The following is a 7,139-nucleotide window of genomic DNA, read 5'->3' as shown; positions in this document are numbered from 1 at the left end:
ACAGCCAGGAGTTTCTTCCCAATATCCCACTCAAATCTGCCCTTTTCCAGGCTGAAGCCATTCCCCCTTGTCCTGGCAGGTGCTGGGAGGGTTCCACTCAGCCTTCCCTTCTCCAGGCTGAACATTCCCAACTCTCCAGCCTGGATCCTGCTCCTTTCTCCACTTCACATCCCTCCTCTGGCCTTGCTGCAGCCATTCCCTGTCCCTCCCCTGCTGAATTCCATCCTGGAGCCTTTCACCTGCTGCTGTTGTACCTGGGGCCAGGCCCAGCCTGGAGCTGAACATTGGGGATGAATTTGGATTTATTTAAACACTGCAGGAAAGATTTAAAAAACAAAACAAAACAAATAACCTTCTCACCCCTCTCTCCTTGCAGCTCCTTTCTGAATTCCTCACAGGCAATGTTTCAGCAGAAACAGGGTGATCACAACATTTAACCCAGGCAGCACAGCAACCCTGCTGCTGGAATAACACCCTGCCCACTGCCAGGGTCTGCAGATAAATGTGGGAGACCTGGTGGTGTGTTTTAAGGATCTCAGGGCACAAAAACACAGTGGGGACAACTCAGTTTATCAATCAAAGATGCACCTTTATTTAGTGCCACCAAAACGCGATAGTGGGGAGAGAAATAAGGAATAGTAGAAAAGAGAAAGAGAGGAAGGGGATTATAGCTGCCAACGTGGAGGGATGAGCCCTCGAGGCCTCGATGCCCATGGACACGATCTTCTCCAGTGGGGGGATCACAAATGTCATTCCTCAGCAGTTCTCCATCCCACTGTTCTCCTGTCCAGCCCAGCCTTGGGCACTTCCAGGGATCCAGGGGCAGCCACAGCTCCTCTGGGAATTCCAGCCCAGCCCCTGCCCACGCTCACAGCCAGGAATCCCTTCCCAATATGCCCAAATCTCCCCTTTTCCAGTTCAGAGCCATTCCCTGGGGTCTCCAGGGGTCTCCAGGGTTTTATAGGTTTTCAAGGCAGGAACCAAAGTGAGGGGCACAGACCCAGAGCAGGAGCCCCCCGTGCTGAGGTTAGGTTCTCAGGGATGGACAGACCAGTTTGGGCCTTGGCTCAGTCCACTGGGACCAGTTCCATTGTTCCTGCACCCCGTTCTCATGGAGATGCCACCAGTCCTTTGAGATTTGTCAAACATTCCACCTCAGCCAGGCCAGGGGCTCCTGTCAGAGCCTGGGGTCTCCGTCCTCGATCATTTGTGACAGTCCTGAGGCACATCACATCCTGGGACAGACTGTGACACCAGCCCACTGCTGTGTCAGGGAAAGGAGGGGCTGAGCTCACCGTGGACATCTGTAAAAGCTGCTGGTGTGGGTGGGGATAAAAGCTGGAAAAGTTGTGTTGGATCACAGCCAGGTGATTAATGCCAGAGGCTGGATGAGGCTCGTTAATAGGGACAGGGATCAGTGACATTTCCCTCAATCCTTCTCAGCTCTCCTGGGAGAGGGGAAGGCAGAGCACTGATCCTGCTGGGAATTGTGGTGCTTCTCACGGGGTGTTCAGCAGATTTTTGGGCTGGTGTTTTGTCTGCTGGGTGTTTTTAATTTGGTGGTTTGTTTTTTTGTTTTTTTGTTTTTTGTGTTTTTTTTGTTTTGTTTTGTTTTGTTTTGTTTTTTGTTTTGTTGTTGTTGTTGTTGTTGGGTTTTTTTTTTTTTTGGTTTGTTTTGTTTTTGTTTTGTTTTGGTTGGGTTTTTTGTTGTTGTTGTTTTTTGGTTTGTTTTGTTTTGTTTTGTTTTTCCTTGCGTGTGTGTGTTTTTTGGTTTGTTTGGTTTGGGTTTTTTTGTGTGTATGTGTTTTTTGGGTTTTGGGTTTTTTGGGGTTTATTTTTTTTCCTTTTTTAGATCCTTGTAGAAACTTCTCTCAGGGCTCAACAAACAGAGCAGGGAATGGGTGCAAAGTCAGTTTTTGGGGTGGTTTTTTTGTACTGCTGGAAACTGCTGCCAGGGCAGTTCAGAGGATTCACTCAGTCAGGGCAAGGTTTGGCTTCTGGGAATTTTATTTGTTTGCTGTTGTTTTGCCTCAGTGAGCAGGGCCCTGATTCCTTTAGCTGCTGGGTGATCTGTTACAATAACAACAGAAAATTGTGATTATTGCAGCCAGGGTGGAGGGAGAAGATGCATTGTAGGGGCAGAACACAGAACACAAGATCATTTTCATCAGGCTTGAAAAATCCCCCAACATTTTGGGCAATTCTTAATTAATTTAGCATTTCCCCTGCTCCTGCAGAAAGGGCTTTATTTGAGCGTTGATGCTGTTTTTACACCAGAATGACACAAACTCTGAATAGAAGGCTGAAAATGACTCCTTTATTTTTGGGATGTGGGTTTTGGGGTTTTTTTACTATTTTACACAGATTAATTTGATTGATGAAAACAAAGACAAAACCACTCCCATTGTGCAGAGCAGAGGGACATCAAGAACAAATAATCCCTCTTAGGAAAAGGAACGAATAACAAAGTTACAGTGACAAAAAATACATTTTTTTTTTTCGTTCGCAGAAAATTCTTTGGGAAAAGCCTTTCAGAAAAGCAGAAGCCCTCAGGCAGGGCGGCAGGGCTGCAGAGGGGGGCTGCACTGAGGCCATTTCCAGGCTGTTGAGTTGTTGTTGTTGTTGATTTTTGCAGCCTGACGGGCACCACTGTCCCCGACCTCATCGTCAGCACCCAGCACCAGATGTGGCTCCTCTTCCAGACCGACAGCGTCAGCAACCTGCTGGGCTTCAAAGCCACCTACGAAGGTAATCCAGCTTCTTTCCTCCCAAATTCCCATTTTTTTCCAATGGATCAGGGCTCCTCCCTCTCAAATTCCCATTTTTCCAGAGGATCAGAGCTCCTTCCTCTCAAATTTCCCTTTTTTTCCAAAGGATCAGGGCTTCTTCCTCCCAAATTCTCCTTTTTTTCCAAAGGATCAAGACTCCTCTCTCCCAATTCTCCTTTTTTTCCAAAGGATCAAGACTCTTCCCTCCCAAATTTCCTCTTTTTTCCAAAGGGGCAGGGCTCCTCTCTCTCAAATTCCCATTTTTCCAGGGGATCAGAGCTCCTTCCTCTCAAATTTCCCTTTTTTCCAAAGGATCAGGGCTTCTTCCTCCCAAATTCTCCTTTTTTTCCAAAGTATCAAGACTCCTCTCTCCCAATTCCCCTTTTTTCCAAAGTCTCCTGGGTGAGCTGAGCGCAGGGGTTTGGAGAAAAGGGACTTTCTCCAAATAAATCAAAGCTCTGCAGGGTTGGGTTTGTTGAGGTGATTTTTTGTTTTTTTGTTTTTTTGGGTTTTTTTCCCTTAAATAAAATGGATTAAATTTTCAGCTTTCAGAGGGAAAAAAAAAAATCCCACCACACACAAAAAAAACCACAACAAAAACCAGCGCAAACAAAAAAAAAAAAAAAACCAAAAAAAAAGAACCCCAAAAGACACAAAACTAATTTAAAAAAAAAAAAAAAAAAAAAAAAAAAAAAAAAAAAAAAAAAAAAAAAACCAAAAAAAAACAAAACAGGAAAATGGGTAAATAAATACAATATTCAGCATCCAAATCTTGTGCCACGAGGTTGCTGGGTGTAATTAGTTGTTTAATTAGGGTCAGACTGAAGTAATGGTGAGTGCTCCATTTCCCATCCCAGCCTGGATGGGGCTGTCCCGTTGCCATTTCAGTTGTTTTATTGGGAAAAAAAAATTGGGAATCTCATCTGACAGCAACCAGAGTTCATTCCAAGCAATAGCATAAAAGTAAATTAATTTTATCAATTTCTTTGGTAAGGGCAGAAACATTAAAACATGAAAAAAAAAGAAGAAAACAACACAAAAAAACCCAGAACAAAGCCAATTATTAATCTAGCGTTGTATCGTTTTAATCGAAAGTGAGAATTTCCAATTAAAAGCCGGATTTCTGGACACTGGCACGCTTAATTTAATTCGGATTTCTGCTGGAATTGGGTAGGAGCTGAGTCAGGTCTGCGCCCCGCTGCCGGCAGGGGATGATTAAAAGCTGTTTATTGTCGGGAGAATGCTGAGCAAGGCTTTGGCTGTGCAGAGCTGGAATCCAGCCCCGGGCTGCTGGAGAGGCTGAGGAGCTCTGCAGGGCTGGAGCTGGAGATTTCCTCCCCTGCCCTTTGTGCTTTTTAATCAAACTTTTTCATCTTCCCACGGGAATTGATGCAATTGATTTGTTTTTATGCTTTTTTGCTCGGAATAAACTCCCGGTTCACCAGCAGAAGAAATGAGGGGGTTTATTTTTAAAACTTTGCTGCTGCTTCCCGCAGCTCCTTTGCCAGTTTTCCAGGTGGGAGTCCAGCCTTGGGTTTATTTATTTTAGGTTTTGCATCTGGGTTTATTTATTTTAGGTTTTGCATCTCTTTTTCCCCCCCCCCGTATCATTGGTTCTGTCAGGGTTTCCATCCCTACAACATCCCAGCAGAACAAACCACTTTAAAACAACAAACCATTTTAAAACAACAAACTCCTCTTTTTAGGAGACAAACAAAACCCCTCCCCATCAAACGACAATCCAAGAATAAAGATCAGGAATTTTACGGCACCTCCAACAACGAACTCCTGCCCTCAGCTGCTCATTTCCATATTTAAACCCTTGTTTAATATTCTAATTAGTGGTTAATCAGCTACCCTCCTGCTCTGCTTTCCCATTAAATTAACTGTGAACTTCAGATGGGGTCGGGTTTGTCACCGACCAGGAGCTGAGCCAAGGGAGGGCTTTGAGCTGGTGCTGAGCTGAGCTGGGCTCTGCCGGGCTCCTGTTCCTGCTGGTGAGACACAGAATCATGGAATGACAGAATTACAGAATTTCTGAATCACAAATCACAGAATCACAGAATTACAGAATTTCAGAATTACAGAATCACAAATGACAGAATTACAAAATTTCAGAATTTCAGAATCACAAATTACAGAAACACAGAATTACAGAATTTCAGAATCACAAATGACAGAATCACAAATGACAGAATTACAGAATTTCAGAATTTCAAAATCACAAATTACAGAATTACAAAATTTCAGAATTACAGAATCACAAATTACAGAATTATAAAATTTCAGAATTTCAAAATCACAAATTACAGAATCACAGAATTTCAGAATCACAAATTACAGAATCACAGAATGACAGAATTTCAGAATTTTGGAATCACAAATGACAGAATCACAGAATTTCAGAATTTCAGAATCACAGAATGACAGAATTTCAGAATCACAGAATGTGCAGGTTGGAAGAGACCTCCAAGATCATCAAGTCCAACCCAGCCCCAACACCTCAAATAGATCGTGGCACCGAGTGCCACATCAAATCTTTAAATCTTTCTTCAAACACCCCCAGGGATGGGGACTCCACCTCCTCCCCGGGCAGACCATTCCAGTCCTTTATCACCCTTTCTGTAAAATCCTTTTCCCTGATACCCAACCTGTATTTCCCTTGGCCCAGCCTGAGGCTGTGTCCTCTCCTTGTGTCAGTGCTGCTGGAGAAAGAGCCCAGCCCCAGCTGAGCACAGCCACCTTTCAGGGGCTTGTGGAGAGTGCTCAGGTCACCCCTGAGTCTCCTTTTCTCCAGGACAAACATCCCCAGCTCCCTCAGATTCCTCACAGGGTTTGTGTTCCAGCCTCATTCCCTCCTCTGGATGTTCCCATGTCCCTCAATGTCCCCTAAACCCACTCAGGACAGGGCTTGGTGTGATGCTGATCCTACCTGAGCCAGGCTCAGAGCTGCACTGGCTCTGCTCTGGGGGTTTCAGGTGCCAGGGGGAGGCAGGAAGGGCTTTTTCTTTTAGTTCATCCTCTCCTTGCTGTGTTTTCTCCTTAGATCCTGTTTTCCCCCCTCGCTCAGGGAATCCCAGACTGGTTTGGGTCGGAAGGAGCCCTAAAGCCCATCCTGTTCCACCCCTTCCATGGGCTCAGAACCAGGGAATCCTTTGGGTTGGAATGAGATAATCCCATTTTTATTCATTCTGAGAGGCAAAAATTAAAAGGCGACATTTCGTGATTCCTCCAAATTCCTGCCTGACACCATTAGCTCTAATGAATTTAAGTTCATTTAGGTACAAAATCCTGTGTGTGAGGTAAAATATTTCCCTGGGTCTTTGCTGACTGGGGGGGACATTTCTGGGGTTTCCTCAGTCTCACAAACCCTTCTCCCTGTGGCTATCCCTCCCAGAAATCAGAATTTAACTTGCTGGCAGCTGCAAAAAAATCATTATTTTCCCCCAAAACTGAGGCAGGCAAAGAGCAGGAATCCCCGAGGAGGAGCAGCCCTGGATTTGGGGGGGCTGCAGGGTGTGTGAGGGAGGCTCTGCTCTCATCCCTCCCCCAATGTCCAATTTCCAGCACAGAAGATCTCCTGCAAAAATCCCTGCTGCCACGTTCTTCCCTCAGCAAACGCCGTTTTGTCAGAATTTCCCCCTGTATGAATAATATTGATGGAGAAGCTGTGAAAGATTCATGTCAACTTGTTTCCTTTCAGTAATGTCAAAACACTTGGTTTGGATGTTCTTGTTTAGTTTTGACTTTTATTATTCTGATGTGGAAGCGATTTGACTTGAAACATTCATCAGGAGGAATGTTTCAGTTTTATTTGAAGTATCGTGTTTTGATATTTTTGGAATAATTTCTTTTTTAATGGAATGTCTGCCCTGCTAAATATTTTAAATATTTCAAATATTTCATGGTTTTACTCCCTGTGCAAAAAAATGCAGGAACCAGGGGATTTTTTTTTTTTTTTTTTTTTTTCTCAGGGTCAGAAATATTTCTGAATAAATTCCATTTCCTGACCTCTGTAAGGTGGGTGAGACCTGCGGGCTGGGTTTGCCTGCTGCTAACAAGGAGAGGGTAGGAATTGGGAGCTCTCCAATTCCTCGTTTTTTCTCCCATTTTAACCCCTGATTTGAGCTGGGGCTGTGCAGAGCAGCAGGGAGGAGACCCCTTTAGTGCTGCCTTTATTCGTCCCGCAGCCAAGGGTCAAAATACTCTGATTTTACATCACTTGGCTGACTTTTTTTTCCAACCTCCTGATGCCCTCAGCACGTCCTGGTTTTACTGATTGCTGCGTGTTCCAGTTCCCTTGGGAATTACAGCTCTGGAGCTTCTCTGGTGCAGAATTCCTGGAATTCCCACCCCTCCAGAGGCAGCAGC

This window comes from Sylvia atricapilla, chromosome 24 (genome assembly GCF_009819655.1).
Source record: "Sylvia atricapilla isolate bSylAtr1 chromosome 24, bSylAtr1.pri, whole genome shotgun sequence".
In the NCBI taxonomy this organism is placed as follows: Eukaryota; Metazoa; Chordata; class Aves; order Passeriformes; family Sylviidae; genus Sylvia; species Sylvia atricapilla.
This window is presented reverse-complemented; position numbering follows the sequence as displayed.